The following is an 18,127-nucleotide window of genomic DNA, read 5'->3' on the forward strand; positions in this document are numbered from 1 at the left end:
ACTGGACAGAGGTTGTGTGTGGGCTTGCTTGCTTTCTTCAGACTAGATAGATTTAAGTTTATAAGCCCTTTCTTTGACTAAGTATTCTACAGAGTAATTTTACCTCTGGCACATGGTGCATTTCTCCTCTGAGTGAATAATTCAGATATTTCCTAAACTTTAATGGTGGTGAGAGTAAATTTCACCCTGAGAGAACGAGAAAAGGAAGGCATAGCCACTGTGATCCTGGTTTGGGCTGTCACAGACTGACACCAAGAAGTCAAGTAGAGAGAAGCCATTATTCAGCTGTGAGTGTGCAAAACACTCCCATGTAAGTGGTCATATAAAAGTCAGGAAGGCCTAGAGTTACAGCTGGATTGTTGTGATAATACAAATGAGCAACTGAAGATGAACTTCTGCTTTCCCAGTGGCATGGCTTAACATGGGTCGGATGAGACTGGAGTGGATATTTAACTTTATTGTATGTCTTGTGGGCCCAGATGGCAGTGTCACAGATCCAGAGAGGATACTCTACAGCCATAGATGTTTAGGGTCTCGGTGGCTTGAGAGCTAATACCAGGACAGACTTGACCCTGGGACAGCTGTTCCTCCCGCCTGCCCCTATGTGTCAGTTTTCATGTGGCCTCTCCTTGTACACCTGCTCTTACTTTTCTTTCAACTGGCTTCCTTTGCTGACTTACTGTGAGTATGGCTCAGTAATGCCACCAACCTTGACTTTTCAACATTACCAATGACTGTAGAATTCATTGTCATTTGTCAATTGTGTTTGTACCTTTCAGTTCAATATTTTGAAAGACACTGGTTGGCAAACATTTTCTTTCTTTTTTGTTGGCCAAGGGTCTCATTATGTAGTCCAGGCTGGCTTTGAATTCATGATCCTCCTGCCCCAGCCTCCTGAGTGCTGTAATTACAAGTGTGTGCCACTATGCCCAGCTTCTGGCAAGCTTTTGAACCCCTTGCCCCGTCCAAGTCATTGGGCACTCTGGGGTTACTGGTAGGGGTATGGTAGGAAAGGAAGCAAGAATGGTGGTGGGAATCCTGGTAGGATTATCTCTTTTATAGACTGTGGTGGGCAGCCAATAAAACAAGTTTATAGTACTGATTGAAAGAAAATTGGATGAAAGAGTAAATAGGTGGAACATGAAGAGAGAAACATCGTTCTCCACAGCTCACAACTCTGGCACTGTTTAGCTTCCATCCCTCCTTGTGCAATATGTGGTCCTCTAGACATGACTCATTCACTGGGGAGACTGTAAAACCTCCAGAGAAATAAAACATTGTGATTTTGTTGTTCTTTTATGGAAGGTCCTTGGTTATATTGATTAATTAGTCAGTTAATTAACTCATCAACCTCCAAATGTTTATGGGATGCTGACTATGTGCCAAGTACTCTGCTTTGTCCCTTCCCTATGACGGACAGAGGCTGCAGAGCCTTAGGTACTTTCATGTTGAGAATTGAAGAAAAGTCCTCCTCGTGGGGACAATCTGCCTGTCTCCATGCACTGTCTACAAGCTTTTCTTATGTTATCTGTTTAATCTTGCCAGCAATCCCAAGTGTTAGTTATTATATTTTCCTTGTCGTGGGGGCTTGATCCAAAGCGCAGAAGTACAGGTCACTTGCCCAAGTCAAACAGTAAGTGGAGCAACCAGGATGGATGGTCTCCATGTTCTTTGCAAATCTTGGGCTTTTATACTACCTCAAGCTGCTGCAAACAGAAGCATTAATTCTTTCTGGTCCAGGTTGCTACGCAGCCCTTCTCAAAGCTGTGAATGGGAGTAGGCATGCAGGAAACACTGGACTGAAATATACTCAGTGTAGACAGATCCCTAACTCCACTGAAGCATATTAAAAAATACTGTGTTTTTTTAATGATTCATCTTTGAAATATTTTGTTTCATTTTATTCATTGAATATCATACATTTTATTTCAACTACTGGAAAGAAATTAAAACATGAAAATGTGCCTGAAAAATACAACTATATTCTATCTTTAAGAAAATTAGAGCATTTACAATTGTTTAAAAAAAATCAAGCTATTTTAAACATTTAAAAATTCTTTAGACTGGTCATAAGTGGACCTTACCCTAAATTTTGATCTTCTAATTGAATTTAATTTCATTATCAACTCCCTTTTTTTTTATTCATATGTGCATACTATGTTTGGGTTATTTCTCCCCCCTTCTGCCACCCCCTCCCTTACCCCCCCTCGCCCCCTCGCTACCCTGCAGAAACTATTTTGCCCTTATCTCTAATTCAACTCCCTTTTTTTTAAAAAGGAAATTACAACTTGTATACTTTTCTTTCTGAATTGCATTTTTGTCTTGTTCATCTATTTATTTAAAACTGTGTTCATTCTCTCCTTCACACATGAACATACAGGCCTTAAAAAATAATCTGAAGCCAGATGTGGTGGCCGAATGACACTTGTAATCCCAGCATTTGAGAGGCTGAGGCAAGAGGATTGAGACTTGGAGGCCAGCCTGGCCTACATAGTGAAACTATCTGAAAAACCAAACCCAAACAAATCTGAGTAGGGTTTTCTTTTTTTCCTTTTAATTTAAGTGCTAATTAGAATACTGAAAAGAAATGATCACTTCAGTATTTTCAATAAAATTATTAAAATATACCCATAATGGTCTTGGAATTTCCACACAATGATGGGAATGAGGAATGCTGGGGTGTGGGATGAGAGGGTGGGGGTGGGGTGGGGACTCTGGCACAGGCTCCAGTTCTCTTCCATACTTGGGTGAGCGCAAAGGGACTAATTGTTTCTCTCTAACTTCTCAGAGTGGAGATAACTCAGAGTTTAAAAAGGCAACTGGAAAACAGAGGTTGAAAGACAAAATAGACGTTGCTAGCAGGAGTTAAGAGGGAGCTCCACTTCTTTTCTTGCTTAGAAGGTCCCTTGACCCCATGGAGCTGAGCCCTGGCCAAGACCCTTGCTTACTCCTCAGTCTGTCACTAAAATGGATGGCACACTTATATCTGACACAAAGGTCAGCAGATTATGGTATGCAGGCCAAATGGGCCTGCCATCTGTGTTCATATGGTCTGTGAGCTTTGACTAGTGTTTCCATTTTTATTTATGTATTTATGCATTTATGTATTTATTTACTTATGCATTTATTTGCGGTACTGAGGATCAAACCCAGGGCCTTGTGCATGCTAGGCAAACACTTAACCACTAAGCTACATACCCAGCCCTGTGTTTCCATTTTAAACAGCTGAAAAAAAAGAAAGAAAGAATATGTTATGAAGATAAAATTACATGCGATTCAAATTTTAGTGTCCATAAATAAAGTTTTATTGGCACACAGTTATGTGTGCTCATTTAAGTATCACTGGCGACTGTTTTCACCCTGAAGCTGCAGAGCTGAGAACTCCCCACTGATGAGTTTCTCTTGATGCACCAAGAAAATCAAAACATTCAGAAAGGAACCCCTGTCCATTGTTCTCTTGAATCGCCTGTCCTACCAGAACCCGTCCATCCCCATTGTCTCCTCTCATGTTGCTGTGGATGAAGTTTCCCTGCTGCCATTGAAGGTCAGTTTCCACCTTCTCTATAGCTGTTTCCTTCTTGCTTTTCTGTCACCTCTCTTTTTCCTTCATCTTTTTTTTAATCCTTTTCTATTAGATCATTCTTACCAGTGTTAAAATATTATGTTAGCTTTTTGTTCATTATCCTGAGATAATGAACTTATAAAGGGGAAAGATTTATTTTGTCTCACAGTTTTGGAAGTTTTTGTCCATGATTGATTTGTCCAGTTACTTTGGGCCTGTGGTGAGGCAGCACACAGTGACGGGAGCATGTGTTTGGGGCAATATCACTCATGATGCTATCCAGGAAGCAAAAAGGAAAAAAGGACTGGCTAAGGTCCCTTTGTCCCCGTAGAGGTACATCCCAACAACCTAACTTCCTTCACTTCCTCCCAAAAGCACCACAGGTGGGAGACTAAGCATTTAACACATGGGCCTTTGGGGGATATTTAGGATACCAAATATGAAAAACTTGCTGTAAAGTCATCCCCTGAAGTAGTCCTCCCTGACCAAGTCAGCACAACTCTCATCTATTTCTCTGCCTCTGCCTCCCTCCAAGGGACATTCACAAGTGTTTTCTGCATCCCCTCCCCCCATTCCTTTCCATTCACCACTCCACTGAACCCAATCTTGTAAGGGTCACCTTGTGGCCAAAATGAGAGGCAACTTCTCTTTGCTAATTCTCAAACTTTTGGCAACTTCTGATGCACTTGGTAATTCCTCCTTCTGTGTGTATGCATGTGTGTGTGTGTGTGTGTGTGTGTGTGTGTGTGTGTTACTAGGATTGAACCCAGGGTCTCATCCCTGCTAGGCAAGCGCTCTACCACTTGAGCCAAGGCCTAACCCAGAACTTTTGTTTGTATTCTGCTTTTGAGATAGGGTCTTGCTAACTTTTCTTGGACTGGCTTCCAACTTGTGATCCTCCTGCCTCTCCTGAAAAGCTGGAATTACAAGAGTGTGCCACCATTTTGGTTTTTTGTTTTGTTTTGTTTTGTTTTTTGTCATACTGGAGTTTGAACTCAGGGCTTACACCTTGAGTTATCCCACCAACCCTTTTTGTGATGGGTTTTTTTGAGATAGGGTCTCACAAACTATTTGCCCAAACTGGCTTTGAACTGTGATCTTCCTGAGTAGCTAGGATTACAGGCATGAGCCTCCCACTGGCTTTCTTCTATTTTAAGTCTACTTTTTTCTCTTGGGTTTGGTGTACCATCCTTCCTTGTCTTTCTTGCTAACGTGCTGGTCATTTGTTTTCTGGCTCCTCCTCCTGAGCTAGTCTCTAGTTCTGTCTTGGGGGTCTTTCCTCTCTGTGTGGTCACTCTAGATCATTCCCTTCCGTTCCTTGCTTTAAATATCATTGCTCTGATTTGAATTTCTCCCTCAAAGTCCATGGAACTAATCCCGAATGCATACATTGAGATGTGGTGCTTTTAAGAAATGATTAGGTTCATGAGGGATTTATCCTTACGAATGCATTGGTGTTGTTATGGCAGAAGTGGGTTTATTACAAAAGGTAATTTGCCTCCCCTTGCTCTCTAACATTGTCTTGCCCTTTTGCCTTCTACCATGATGGTACAGCATGAAGGCCCTCATCAGATGTCATCTCCTTGATCTTGAACTTCCCAGCCCCCAGACCCGATAAATTTCTGTGCTTCTGTCAAGATATTCCCAGCCCTGACTCCTCCCAAGATCCAGACTCTAGCGCTGCTTACCTAACATCCTTGTTGGGAGAGCTAAGAGACATTTCAAATGTCTAATAGCCAAAATACACCTTCAGTTTCTCACCACAAACCTGTTCCTCCACTAGTCATTCTCAACTCAATAGGTGGAACTCTAGTGCATTCATCACTGAAGCCCCAAATTCAGGAGTTATATGAGATTTTATTTTTCAGCATCCCCTAACCTATCTAACCCCAAATAAGGCTCATCAGTAAGTCATGCCAGCTCTACCTTCAAAACATGTCTTTGTGTCCACTGACATCTTCCATCTCCATGATTGTCACCCCGGCTTGCATCCCCACTTCTTCTCACACCTGAGCCCCTGCAGTAACTGTAAGTGATCTCTCTCCACTTTTCCCTCTTCCCTCAGGTGATCTGACTCCTTCTCAACTCTCCAGACTCACCTTCTACCACTCTCTCCCTCGTTCTGCACACACTAATCTGTTGCCTGCCCATTCCTTAACCACGACAAGCCCTCCCCATCTGGGTACTTTCACTGGGGTTTCTCATGACCCAAGTTAAAGCAGAACTGATGTCTCTGCACCATAGCCCTTTGTAAATCTTCTTCTCAGGACCGCTATTATGAATACCTCGTACTTATTTGAATTCCTGTTCTTTGTCTTCCTCCTGTAGAATGTAGGCTCCATGAAAGCAGGAGCTTATTACATATCACCAGCTCTGAGGGTTGTCCTTGTTCTTCATCAGAACTCTAAATATTGATTGATTTTTACATTCAAGACTATAATACAGTGCTGGCAGAGTGGCTCAAGTGGTAGAGCTCCCCTCCCTCTCTTCCTCCCTCCATTCCTCCTCCTCCTTCTTCTCTCTCTCTCCTCTCTTCCTCTCTTCCTATCTATCTGTCTTATCTATAATCATCTATCTATCTGTGTATCTATCTCTCTATCGATCATCTATCTTCTATCTCTTGCTGAGGACTATATCCACGGCTCCTGGCATGCTAGGCAAATGCTCTACCACTGAGCTTCATCTCTAGGCCTTTGTCTGCAAATTTTTCCCCATATTTGTCATCACGTAATAATTTTGCACACTGCTTTTTCACTTAACATAAGAAAGTATTTTTATGTTATTTAATCATTTTGATAAATATCCTTTTAGTGGTTGCATAAAACTACATTCCATGGTTGTTTATTTTGTTTTATTTTTCACTGTAGTTTGACACTTAGGTCATTTAGTTTTTCACAGTTATGAGCAGTACGTTTGTTCGTGTGCATGTGTGTGTGTGTGTGTGTGTGTGTGTGTTGCTGTTTTGTCTGGGTCACTGAAAGTGAACCAATGGAGGCCAGTGATCCTGCAATGTCCTCTTAGTGCAGCACACCTGGCTAGGCTTGAGTGGGATTGAATAAGCCAGGGTCTGGAGTGCAATTAGCATCTGAGTTAGTGACATGAGGATAAACAGGTGATTAGCCCATTTAACAGCTGCCGAACGGTGTTAAGTAGAGACTGTCTGACAGCTTGAGCTTCAGATGTGGGGCTTATTAACAAATGATTAAGGAAAAAGAGAGAAAAGAACTATTGGCTTTTTAAATAAATGAAAACAGGATTTCAAAAATGAAGTCCTTTCAAAGTTCTTTAGACCAAACTAAACTGATTCCAACTCCTAAATCAATTTGCTTGTTCAAAAAGTGAATAGCACAAATAATCACATTTCATACTTCCTGCCCTTTGTCTGAATGCTCAGAGTGATTTACAGATACTCATACAATACCCCTTCAGTTAGAGAAGCAGCCCTTATAATACTGATTCCATAGCTGCACTCTGTCTACAGGGAATAAATCCTAGAAAAAAAACCCCAGGGTCTTTCACAGCCACATTCAGAACAGAATTAGAACTCACAGCTCCAGACTTGAAGCATTAACTTCTAAAATTATACTCCTTCTCCCACCTTTTGGTAAAAACTCTATTGACAGTTTTAGAGTTAGTATCAGGTGAGAACATTTTTATTGTACATGATGTTTATCTTGACAGTTTTCCTTTAATTACCTGTTTTGAGTTAGAGCTGTGGGAACTCTTGTAGTCTGAGTTGGCAGGGTCTGATGGAGTATTTTTGGTGCTATTTGCTTTCTTTTCATATAAACTTATGCTTCTTGATATTTATTCATTATTTATTTATTGACTAGGGATTGAATCCAGGGCTTCCAACACACTAAGCACATGCTTCACCACTGTGCTCTAACCCACTTCTTGATTTTTTAAATTTTTTAAACTTTTTTATTTATTTAGAGACAGGGTCTCACCATGTAGCCCAGACAGGCCTGGAACTTTTGGTACTCCTGTATAAGCCTCTGAAGTTCTGGGATTACAGGCATGAACAGCTTGATTTCTTTGCCTTAAAGTTTTGAGTATGTGTTTAGGGTCAAAACAATTGTAAAGCTACCATAGGTAACTGCATTACAACCAATTTAGGTTTTCTAGGAGTTCTACAAATTCTCACTGAGCCAGTCTTCTTGGTAAAGAAGCAGGAAAACTATCTTAGCAAAAGAAAGAGTGTGCTGGAAAGAGTGTGACTTTGATAAATGTAAATGTTATTTTTGCCAGTATGTGTATGTGTTTGGATGTCACACACACACACACAAAGAACCAAAAAGTTATAGATAGTATACCAACTCAACCAGCTTTGTTCTTCCCTCAAATGTTTCCCTGTCTAATGTTCAGAAACAAATGCTATTTATTCCTTAACACACACACATATACACATACATACACCCCTCTCCTGTCAAATAAATAAAAATTACTGTATTTTAGAAAGCTTTTTACTACTAGTGAAAAAGTAGAAGTAGATACCTCAAAAAATGCAGAACTAAATTATTTTCTCTTTATTGACCAAGTAACTTATGTCAATGTTTGGATCTGAAGAAAGATCCTGTCTGTGGCTAGGTTGACCCACTTCAGTTTGTGATTTGAATTTTATTTTATGTTAATAGCACCTTTCATTTTTTTTTTCATGATCAGTATAATAGTCCAAGGGTTAGATGATCCTAAATGGTAATCTGGCATTTGATTTGCATATGAGAGAGAACTCATCTGCTATTGGGATAACAGATGATGGTGAAGAGGAGGGTTAGGATAGATTTGGATTGAGTTAGATGGACTTATATGGATCTCCCAAATATTGTGTGGAACATGCAGAAATTTATTCATTGTGTTAAATTGAGAAGTTTAGCCTAAATTTGTTTCTGGTCTTGAGAGATAAACTTTGGCCCAAAGTAACCTCCATATATGGTGAACTGAAACCTAGCTTGATGTGCAAGCAAATTGTAATCTAAGAGTACATTCTGAGAGCCAAGTAACTGAGCCTCAGCCAATCATAGTAACTGAACTTTTAGCCAATCGAGGCTGAAAGCTGGCAAAACATGACTTTTGAAGTCAAGAACTGACTGCAGCCAATCAGGCTGTTTCTGCATATCACTTCCTTTTCTCTGTCTATAAATATAGCCTATGCATGTGGTTGATACAGGGGAACATTCTGAACCAGCTTTCTTCCATCTTCTGAAAGAATGCTGCTTGTTTCCAGAAACTTTTTCTTTTTTTTTTTTTTTTGTTGTTGTTTTTTTGGCGGCACTGGGGTTTGAACTCAGGGCTTCGTGCTTGCTAGGCAGGCACTCTGCCACTGAGCCACTCCCCCAAGCCCTCCAGAAACTTTTCTTGTCCAAAAAAACTTTGTTAAATTTAACTTATCTCAGATTTTTAAAGTGATGCCTCTGAAAACCAAATTTAATTGGTCATTTGTGTTTATTTGCTAAATCAGGTTAGCCAGGCGGTTTAATGCTGGACATTGTTTACTGGGCATGCATCCTGGTAGTTTTCTCAGCATGATCTGCAGAGGGAGAGGTGCTCCATTAGGTTTGGTTTGGACCTTGACATCACTTGCTGTTCAATGATGTGCTGCCTCCCTTCCCAGGAAAAAAGATGGGAGTAACAACGTTTGTGAAGATCTCTCTGATTCTCAGTTCGTACATAATATTAATGAAAGTAATTGCATGAAATGAACCCTGGCAGTCATCCTTATTATTCTCACTAACAAATGCCTCCAGGCCACTAGGGCAAAGGGAAAGCAGGAGAGGGGGAAACCTGCAGAATGTAATGGTAAAACCTTCCCTCTCCTATCAGCTGTTCTAGAATAGCCCTTTCAGCCAGGAAGCAACGTGGCACCAATGAGGGAAGTTTTGTGCCCTGAACCACGCTTGCGCTCATAGGAAGCTTTTCAATGTGTTTCCTCCATGGGTATCTGGGCTTTTGTTTTCTGCTGTGCTTTGCACGGGAGCTGGAAAGCTAACTCCCTGAAAGTGAACTTCCTTGCCTTCTATAAACTGACCCCTGGTGGTTGCTATAGCAACTGCAAAGCGAGAATAATGAGCTCTGTAAACAAGCCCAATTCCCAGTGCTGGAGCAAGACAAGCCCTGGAAAAAAGAGAAAGGAGGAATATGATGTGCCCAGAAGTAGCTCTTGGGAAGAGTTGGAGACACTGCAAAGCACCCACTTGCTCCCCTCCCTTCTCCTCTCCTCTCACCTCTTGCATTCCCATCAGCCTTGGAGGAGACAAAGGGTGTATGTAGGAGGGCAGCATGCAGGGGCTTGCCTTTGATGCTAAGGAATTGAACACCAGACGACTGAAAATAAAATCTAAACATTTACCCACAGCCCTAGGCTAGAAATGTGCCAACCTGACCCTGGAAAACAAATAACCTGTGCTGCTGCCACACCTGCTACAGGCTAAGATGCCATCCATGCCAGAGCAATGGGCTGTACAGTCTTTGGCTCCTCCTTGGTTTAATAATTCAGGCAGGGCTGGAGGCAGAAGCTTGACGATGTCTGTGCTGCTTACATTAAGGCTGCTTCCTTTTTTGGAAGGATGGATGGAGAAAGGCCTTCCTAAAATACACAGTCCTTAGGAGTTTTGTAATTATAAAGTACGCTCTCTCTCCTCCCCCCTTTATTTTCCCTCCCCAGGAACTTGGCTACTACTTGCCCATAATAGCAGAGGTGCCAGTGTTATTTCAGTTTTCTTTGGTTAATTCTCTCCCACTCTCATCCACATTGTTTTAAAGAAAAGGTTTTGTACTTTAAACATAAAGTGTGTGATGCACACTGTACCACCACCTCTCTATAGACCTCCTAAAAAGATGATCCAAGGACTCTGGGGGAAAGGGGTAAATCTTGTCTCATTTCTGCCCTTTGTGTTGCCACTATAGGTTCTCATTTCTTTCTATGAAAACCAGTCTCTTCTCATTCACTAATAGGAAAACTAGTGTAGAGAACTGTGTTTACAATCGGCCCTCTATCTGTGGGCACTGCATCTGCAAATTTAATTAACCATGGATCAAAAAACATTTGGAAAAAATGTACATATCTTCTGAACATGTACAGACTTCTTTCCTTGTTATTCTTCCTTAAACAATACATCCAACTATTTACATAACACTTACACTGTATTAGGTGTTTTAAGTAATGTAGAGATGATTTAAAGAATGAGGGGTGATGTGAGTATGTAATAGTAAATGCTATGCCCTTCTGTTTAAGGAACTTGAGTATCTTCGAATGTTCTGTCTGTAGGGGGTCCTGGGACCAGTCCTCTGCAGATACTGAGAGATGACTTACTTTCATAATAATCATTTCATGCTACTCTTAATTTTTGAAGTGTTCATACATCTATTATCTCATTAGATGCTTCAACACCCCCCAAAATCACAAGTAGCAAATTATATCTTCTAATTAATTCTTCTGGTGAGGAAACTGACATAAGGGAGATTAGAGAACTCTGTTACAGAAGAATTATGGGTTTAAAAGTCTGGGTTACAAAGGAATTATCAAAGTAAGAGTTGTCCTTATTTCTAAGTTATCAGATCTCCTGTATTTATATGAATCAAGACCACAGTGAGATATGTTTTGCACGTAAGTCCTAATGCTGTATTTATACAGCATTTTCCTCCAAATACACTCTCCTATTTAGTATTATTCTTTACATCAAATTTTCATAAGCAACCGGTTTCTATTTTTAAAATTTGATTCTTAAGGACTGGGAGGGAGGCATGACTCAGTGGTAGAGAGCCTGCCTAGCAATTGTAAAACCCTGAGTTCAAACTCCAGTACTGCCAACAAAAATAATAAATAAATAAATAAATAAATAAATAAGATTCCTAATTCTTGTGTCATCTTCATTTTGTTACCTGGCATTGAAGCATTTGTCATCATTGTCCTTTAAAGCCATATTACCTAGTCTTCTTCCTTCCTTTTCTCCTTTTAAATTGTCATAGGTGGGCTGATGGTAGCAGCCACAGCTCAGTGGTAGAACACTTGCCTAGCATGCACAAGGCCCTGGGTTCAATCCCCAGCACCACCAAATAAATAAAATAGAATAGAATCAAAACTAAATGACATGCTATGGCATTTGTAGGCCTTTGTCCTTCCCTGGTGGGTAGCTCATGACACTGGGGGCTCTATAGGAGATAAAATAAAAGGAAGAGGGTCTTGGACCTCTGATACTGCTTACTCAGGGAAACTTACAAAAAGCAATACTTTGGAGTCCACCTCCCCCATCCCCCATACTGGGGATTGAACTCCAGGCCTTGAACTTGCAAGGCAAATGCAAATTACAAAGTAACAGTTTTGGAAGATGAAAAATTCTGTGAGGATGGTGATAATGGTAGTGTAGCAATGCCACAGATTCAGCACCTGGTCTGTGCACTCAAAATGGCTAAGGTGGTACATTTTATGTTGTATGTATTTTGTCACAATAAAAAGAATAATTTTAATAATATATTTAGCCATTAAAAGCAGATTATTATCAGTTTAACATATAATCAATACTAAGAAGTGTTGCATTCTCTCCTTCACGCTGTCTTTGAAGTTCCATATGTGTTTTATACTGTTAGCACATCCCGATGGCCACTTGTGAAGTGCTCAGCTGATGGTGTAGCTGGTGTAGCCGCCATATTGAATGTGATGGTTTGGACGATGCTTGGTAGATTATGGCTTCCTTCACCCCCAGGTTTCTGTAGGTCATAGGCTGAGATCTTGCTGACCATTTGTGAGACAGGAACTGCCAAACTGTCTTTCTTTCTCTGTTCCCTCACTTGCAACAGATATGTGGGGTTTTTCCACACCCATCAATTCTCTGCCTCCAGCTGGGCGTCCTACCATTCAATTCAATTCTGACGCCATCTACTTGGAGAGCATTGGATTCTGCAGGCTAAGAACCCAGCCTGGCAAGACTGCTCTCCACTTCAGGTACAAGGGTAAGTAGTACATTCCCAGGTTATCCAAAGCTTCAGTCCAACTTGGCTGAAAATCTGAGGCTCACACATCCCCTTTTGGGTTTGATCATCTTCTAGAATGGCTCACAGAAGCCATGGAAATACTTTACTTAGTTTTACCCATTTGTTATAAAAGGATACAACTCAGGAACAGCCAAACTGAAGAGGCGTAGGGCAAGGCACAGGGGAAGGGGCACAATGATTCCATGTGCTGTTGGATGTGGCACCCTCCTGGCAGGCATCTGTGTTCTTATTTACCAACGTGGAAGCTCCAGAGCCCCACAGTTCAGGGATTTTTATGGAAACCTCACCGTGTAGTCATGTGACTGATTATTATTTTTATTTTTTTCGAAGCACTGGGGTTTGAACTCAGGGCCTTGTGCTTGCTAGGCAGATACTCTACCACTTGAGCAACTCTGCCAGTCTTTCATGTGACTGATTATTAACTCAGTCTTCAGCCCCTCTCTTTTCCAGAGGATACGGTGTGGGGCCAAAAGTTCCAAGTTCTAACTGTGGCTCCATCATTCTGGGACCATCCCCCATGCAAGACTCCACCAAGAATTACTTATTAGCACAAAAGATGCTCTTATGACCCAGGAAATCCCAAGGGATTTAGAAGTTCTGTGTCAGGAATCCAGTCAAAGACCAAATGTTAGGTCAAAGGAGGCTGTTGCTCAGGAAATTGGAAGGGTTTTGGGAGCTCTGTGCCAGGAACTGAGGACAATGACCAAAATACCTATTTCTCACAACACCAACTCATCACACACCCTTCACCATGTCTGCAGCAAGGTGGGCTGCCTGACTTCCAGGCATCCCTCCCACATAGGCTGAAAGAAATGCAGGTCATTATCCAGTGTTGGGGACAGGTATCAGCCTGGACTGAGCTGGCTCCTGAGAAGTTACCTTCAGGTATGTTTTAATAGACAAGGCAGAATTCATATAATACCTTGTAAGGTTAACTAATGGTCGAATAAAAATAAAGTCCTTAAGATTTGACAATGTGAATGGCCTGCCTTCCTTTCCTCTTCCTTCTCCCCTCCACTCCCCATCTCCCTGCCTCCTGTCATTCCTCCCTTCCTTCATGCTCCTTTCAGGCACGCTGCACCAGAGGACCTCAGCATTTTCCCCCTCATCACCCTGGCTGCAATGGGAGCTGGCATATTTCTAGAAGAGTCTTACTCGGAGCGCTTGCTTCCTTCCAGACCTCCGCTGACAGGTACAGTTTAGCTCACTACTGCAAATTCCTGTGCTTCCAGAAACCACCCTGTCACCTGCATGGAACTCCATCTTGTCAGTGTCTAAGAAGAGAAGACAAAATGGAGTGTGCCCTGTGGCCTGGTTAAGGAGAGAGACCTCTATTTAGTGTACTTGTCAAGTCTTAGGATGGTCAGCACAGGATTTGTTTAAAAGTAGGTTTTTTAATACAACACCTGCCCACCAGGCAGCCAGGCCTATATGCAAAAGGATGTCAGTGAGCCATTAGTGGAGGCTGGGCAGGGCTTGGTCCTCCTACCCTCTACCTGGTGTGTGCTGAGGAATGTGTGTGCTGGGACATAAACAGAACACAGTTTCAGTTTCTATCATAGTTCTATGGCCTTAGGTCAGTTTCCTCTATGGAATGTCAAGGGAGCAAGTGATTACGAGCAGTCCCAGGCCTGTCACCTCCACATGCAGGTGGTTCTGTAGGCACAGACCCAAGGCTTGTGGTAGAGGAAGGGGGGTGACTGCAGCCCTTTTCTCTGCTGCTCCTGAAGCATGCCACCCCCTAACCCAACATGGGTGGCTCTTGGGAATTGCATCACATTTGTTAGGCTGCTGGCCCCCTACCCTTCTCGCAGGCTGGCTGGTGGTACTCTCACTTTGAAAAACCTGGATTGCGGGTACTCTGAGGAGACTCAGGATTGGGTAAATTAGTGACCAGATATTTGGAGGGGCACTGTAGCCCCACTACCTGCTGTGCCTAGTCCTCTGTTCCAGGCCCAGCTTAGGAAGCAGGCTTTGTGGGGCATCTGGATGCTTGTGAACTGGAATCACAGTGCTCCACCAGGACTCCTTCTGCTCTACAGGTCGTGGAGTCTGAGAAGGGCTAGCTCTCTTCTGTCTTCTGCTCACCACTGTCCCAGTCTCATCTGAGCGAGTCCTAGTAGTGGGCTGCAGTTAACATCTGCAGCAGCCAATCCAAGACTAACAAGGATAATGACATCAAGGTGCTGCTTTTTTTTTTTTTTCAGTATGGGGTTGAACTCAGGGTTTCATACGTGCTAGGTAAGTGCTCTACTGCTTGAGCATACCCTTCTTGCTCTGGTTATTTTGGAAATAGGGTCTTGCTTTTCCTGGTCTGGCCTGAGACCATGACCCTCCATTTATGTTTCCTGCTGTAGCTGGGATGACAGACATGCACTACTGGACCCACTGGTTGAGATGGGGTCTTGTAAACTTTTTGCCTAGGTTGGCCTTGAACCTCGATCCTCCTGATCTGAGTCTCTGAAGTAGTTTGGATTACAGGTGTGAGCCACCAGCTCCTGTTTCAAATACTAATAAAAAATGTTGTTGTTTTCTTTTTTTTTTTTTTGAGACAGTGTCTTGCTATGTAGCCAAGGCTGGCCTGGAACTGGAGACCCTCCTGTCTCAGCCACCCAAGTACTGGGATTACAATGTGTGTCACCATGCCCCACTGGAACACACCTACAGGATTCACACCCCACAAATGAATATCTCACAAAGCCTAGAATTCCTAGAAATGCTACGGCATGGACTTGGAACTGCATGACACCTGTGGACAAGCCTTGGAACAAGGGCATGGATAGCCGTGGGCTCAGGAGGAGAGGAGGAGCCAGATTGTTGAGTCAGAGGGTTCTGAAGCTGCCAATTTGCATTTGTACAGCTCACAGGCAGGACTTGAATCCAGGTAGGGAACCCAGGGAACAGTGTTAGTACCAACAGCACAGCCTGGACCTTGCAGCACTAGTCCTGGGGACATGCACACAGCAGAAGAGACTCTGGAAAAACAGCACTTCTGAGCCCAGCTGCTTTGTGAGAAGTGCCATGGGATCATGTGGTCAAGTACTTTTGTGTCCTTTCCGATCCCTTAGGGAGCTGCTGTGTGCTTAGTGATTGTGTTTTTTTTTTTTTTTAAATGAAAGTCCTGAAGTAAATATGGCAAAATGTGAAAAGACAATTGGTGGGTATTTGGGCTTTTGCTCTTCTACTATTTTGCACTCTTCTACATATGTAAATTATCTTGCAATTAAGAAAAAATATACCTAAAAAGAAGGCATGGGCTTTCTTTATTCTGTCCAGAAGTGATTTGAGGAAGTCTGTCTTATCCAGGTCCTTTCACCAGTGCGTTGCTGGCTCCCCCTTCTGAATTGTGGAGTTTGCAGGCAGGGCCAGGAATGCTGGATTCATGGGCATCAAGGCTTTGCTTCCCCCACACCCCCTCACAGGTCTGCAGGGCAGCAGAGCACCCAGACTTTGGCACACTGGGGAATCTTGGCTAGGCCTCTCTGCACCCTCCCAGCTCACTTGCTAATTCTATGCAGTGGAAGGAGGAGGCACCACGCTGTCTCTGTTGGTCCCTGCTGTAAACATCCAGCATGAATCATCTGGAAGTCAACACTCTTTTCTCCACTTCTGCAAAGGCTGGGGAGTGGCAGCTCCACAGGGTGGCGGGTCTGAAGCCACAGAAGGAAGATAAATAACCTGGAGGGAAAACTTGAGCTGAGACACCCCAGCTGGGCTTTCGGGCTGGCTGGCGAGGTGATCCATTCTGCTCTGAGAAGGGCCTGACTGTGCTGTGAAGGGCCTGGGTCATGATGTAGGGATCACTCTGTGCGAACCTGACCAGCTGGTGGCTTCTTTGTACAATATGTCTCCCTTAGTCAGCACTGCAAGGTGACACTCCAGCACCCAGCTCAGCAGCCCCTGCAGGTCTGCTAAGGGGAAAAGGGGCCTTAGTTCAGACTTTCAGAGAAGGCTGCTGGTGGCTCAGAAACTGGTAAGACTGGTTTCCAAACCTGCAGCTGCCAGGAGATGCCAGGAGGACGTGGTTTTAGGAGAAATGTTTGGGGTGGGCAGGAGGCAGAGCCTGCAGACCTTCTGGAATCCCTAACTCTATTTCTGGTCATCTCCCCTGGATATTTTGCACCCCAGGGACAAGTTGCCCAGAGAGTAAAATCCAAATGCCTTGGATTTTCTCAGGGTCCAATTTACTCTAAACACTTGCTATCAACTTAGGAAAAATATTTTAGGACCCCAATATATTTTCAAGCTACTGAATGTGGCTTGATTTTTTAAAAAAGTGTTATGTATGGAGGAAATGTATTTTTGTTGTTGAGTTGTATTATTTTTTGAAGTCAAGATCTGAAAGGTAGTAACTACATCATAAACTGTCTTTGAATGTGACTGCTGCCAATCTGGGGAACTGATGTCATTCTTCAGTGAGAGAAGACAATCCTGTCTTCTCTCTGGGAGCTAGAAGAGCCATTCTATTTGCTGCTCTAAAATAACTTTTGAGGAGAGGCCTGCACTATTTATCAGTGGTTTCTGAAGATGGGGAAATGTTTATTTTATGAGAACATTTATTTCACCTTAATTTGCAAGGGATTAAAAAAAAGTAGCCGCCATGAAACACCATTTGGTTCTTATGAAACATGTTAATATTTGTGATAGAATTTCTCTTACATCAGAATGCCTTAGAAAGAAGTTTCCAGTGGTCTGATCATTGACACTTCTCCATATCATATTTTTCCAAAGCTGTTGGAAGGGGAGTTGAGGCAGATGTTGGCACTTGGGGATCCCATAGTCCACGTTTCCTTCCTCGAGAGGGTTCAGACGGCCTGCTACCACACAGGGCATTGTTCTCTCCTTCCTCACCAGAGGAAAGTCCCCATGGCCCATTTTCTGAGCAGTGCTTTTCCACTCTTTCGTAATCTATTATTGTGACCTTGACAGGCAGAGAGGGAAGGCTTTGGCAGGACGCTCTGCACATGGAGCCAGAGTCCCTGGTATCTGTGCCCTGGTGTCAATGGCGTGGCTGTGGCTGACATCCTGCATCCTTCTGGGCTGGCACCTGCATCCAGGCCTGCAGGACGGCACAGGCTGAGTGGGCTGTGCACGTATGTTAGAGAGACTCACAGAGGCAGAGACAGAGGGAAGAGAGACAGAGGGCATCAGGTGACTTTTTTTCTAGGACTGTCCTTGTACAGTGGATTCTCACCAAAATCAGTTCTAACACTTCCCGCTCCTTGCAAGAAAGTTCATTCTTGAAAATTTTGATGCTAGGAGAGGAATAGTGGGAAATGGAAGGGAGCATCAGCAGGTCAGTGAGGAAGAGGGGAGGAGTGAGAAGGAGAGGAAGGAACCAGGGTGCCTGCCACGTGGGGTGTCACAGCCTGTGGGTCTCAGGCAGGAGGGCCGGGCTAAGCCTTTGCGGCTGCACTCTTTGCCCCTCTCTCTGCTGCCTTGTTCTTCCTCCCTCTTTGCCCCAGTTGCTGTGGGCAGATGCTTCTGCCAAAGCTTACTTCATCAGATGAAATGAAGGGAAATCTGATTGCCACTAATTGGACTTACTGTAGGCAATTAGGGTTAAGCTGGCAT

The 18,127-nt window shown here is 43.1% G+C and overlaps 1 long non-coding RNA gene across 2 annotated transcripts in view; it reads left to right on the forward strand.

Moving 5' to 3' along the window:
- LOC141425484 (uncharacterized) overlaps nucleotides 1-15,768 on the forward strand; it is a 37,689-nt gene extending 21,921 nt beyond the window's left edge. For both annotated transcript variants that reach the window (XR_012450493.1, XR_012450492.1), the window contains 3 exons: nucleotides 12,359-12,511; nucleotides 13,624-13,745; nucleotides 15,109-15,768. This is a non-coding gene — a long non-coding RNA (uncharacterized lncRNA). The remainder of the gene's footprint in view (nucleotides 1-12,358; nucleotides 12,512-13,623; nucleotides 13,746-15,108) is intronic.
- Nucleotides 15,769-18,127: the final 2,359 nt, after the last annotated feature.

The sequence above is a fragment of the Castor canadensis genome, chromosome 8 (genome assembly GCF_047511655.1).
Source record: "Castor canadensis chromosome 8, mCasCan1.hap1v2, whole genome shotgun sequence".
In the NCBI taxonomy this organism is placed as follows: Eukaryota; Metazoa; Chordata; class Mammalia; order Rodentia; family Castoridae; genus Castor; species Castor canadensis.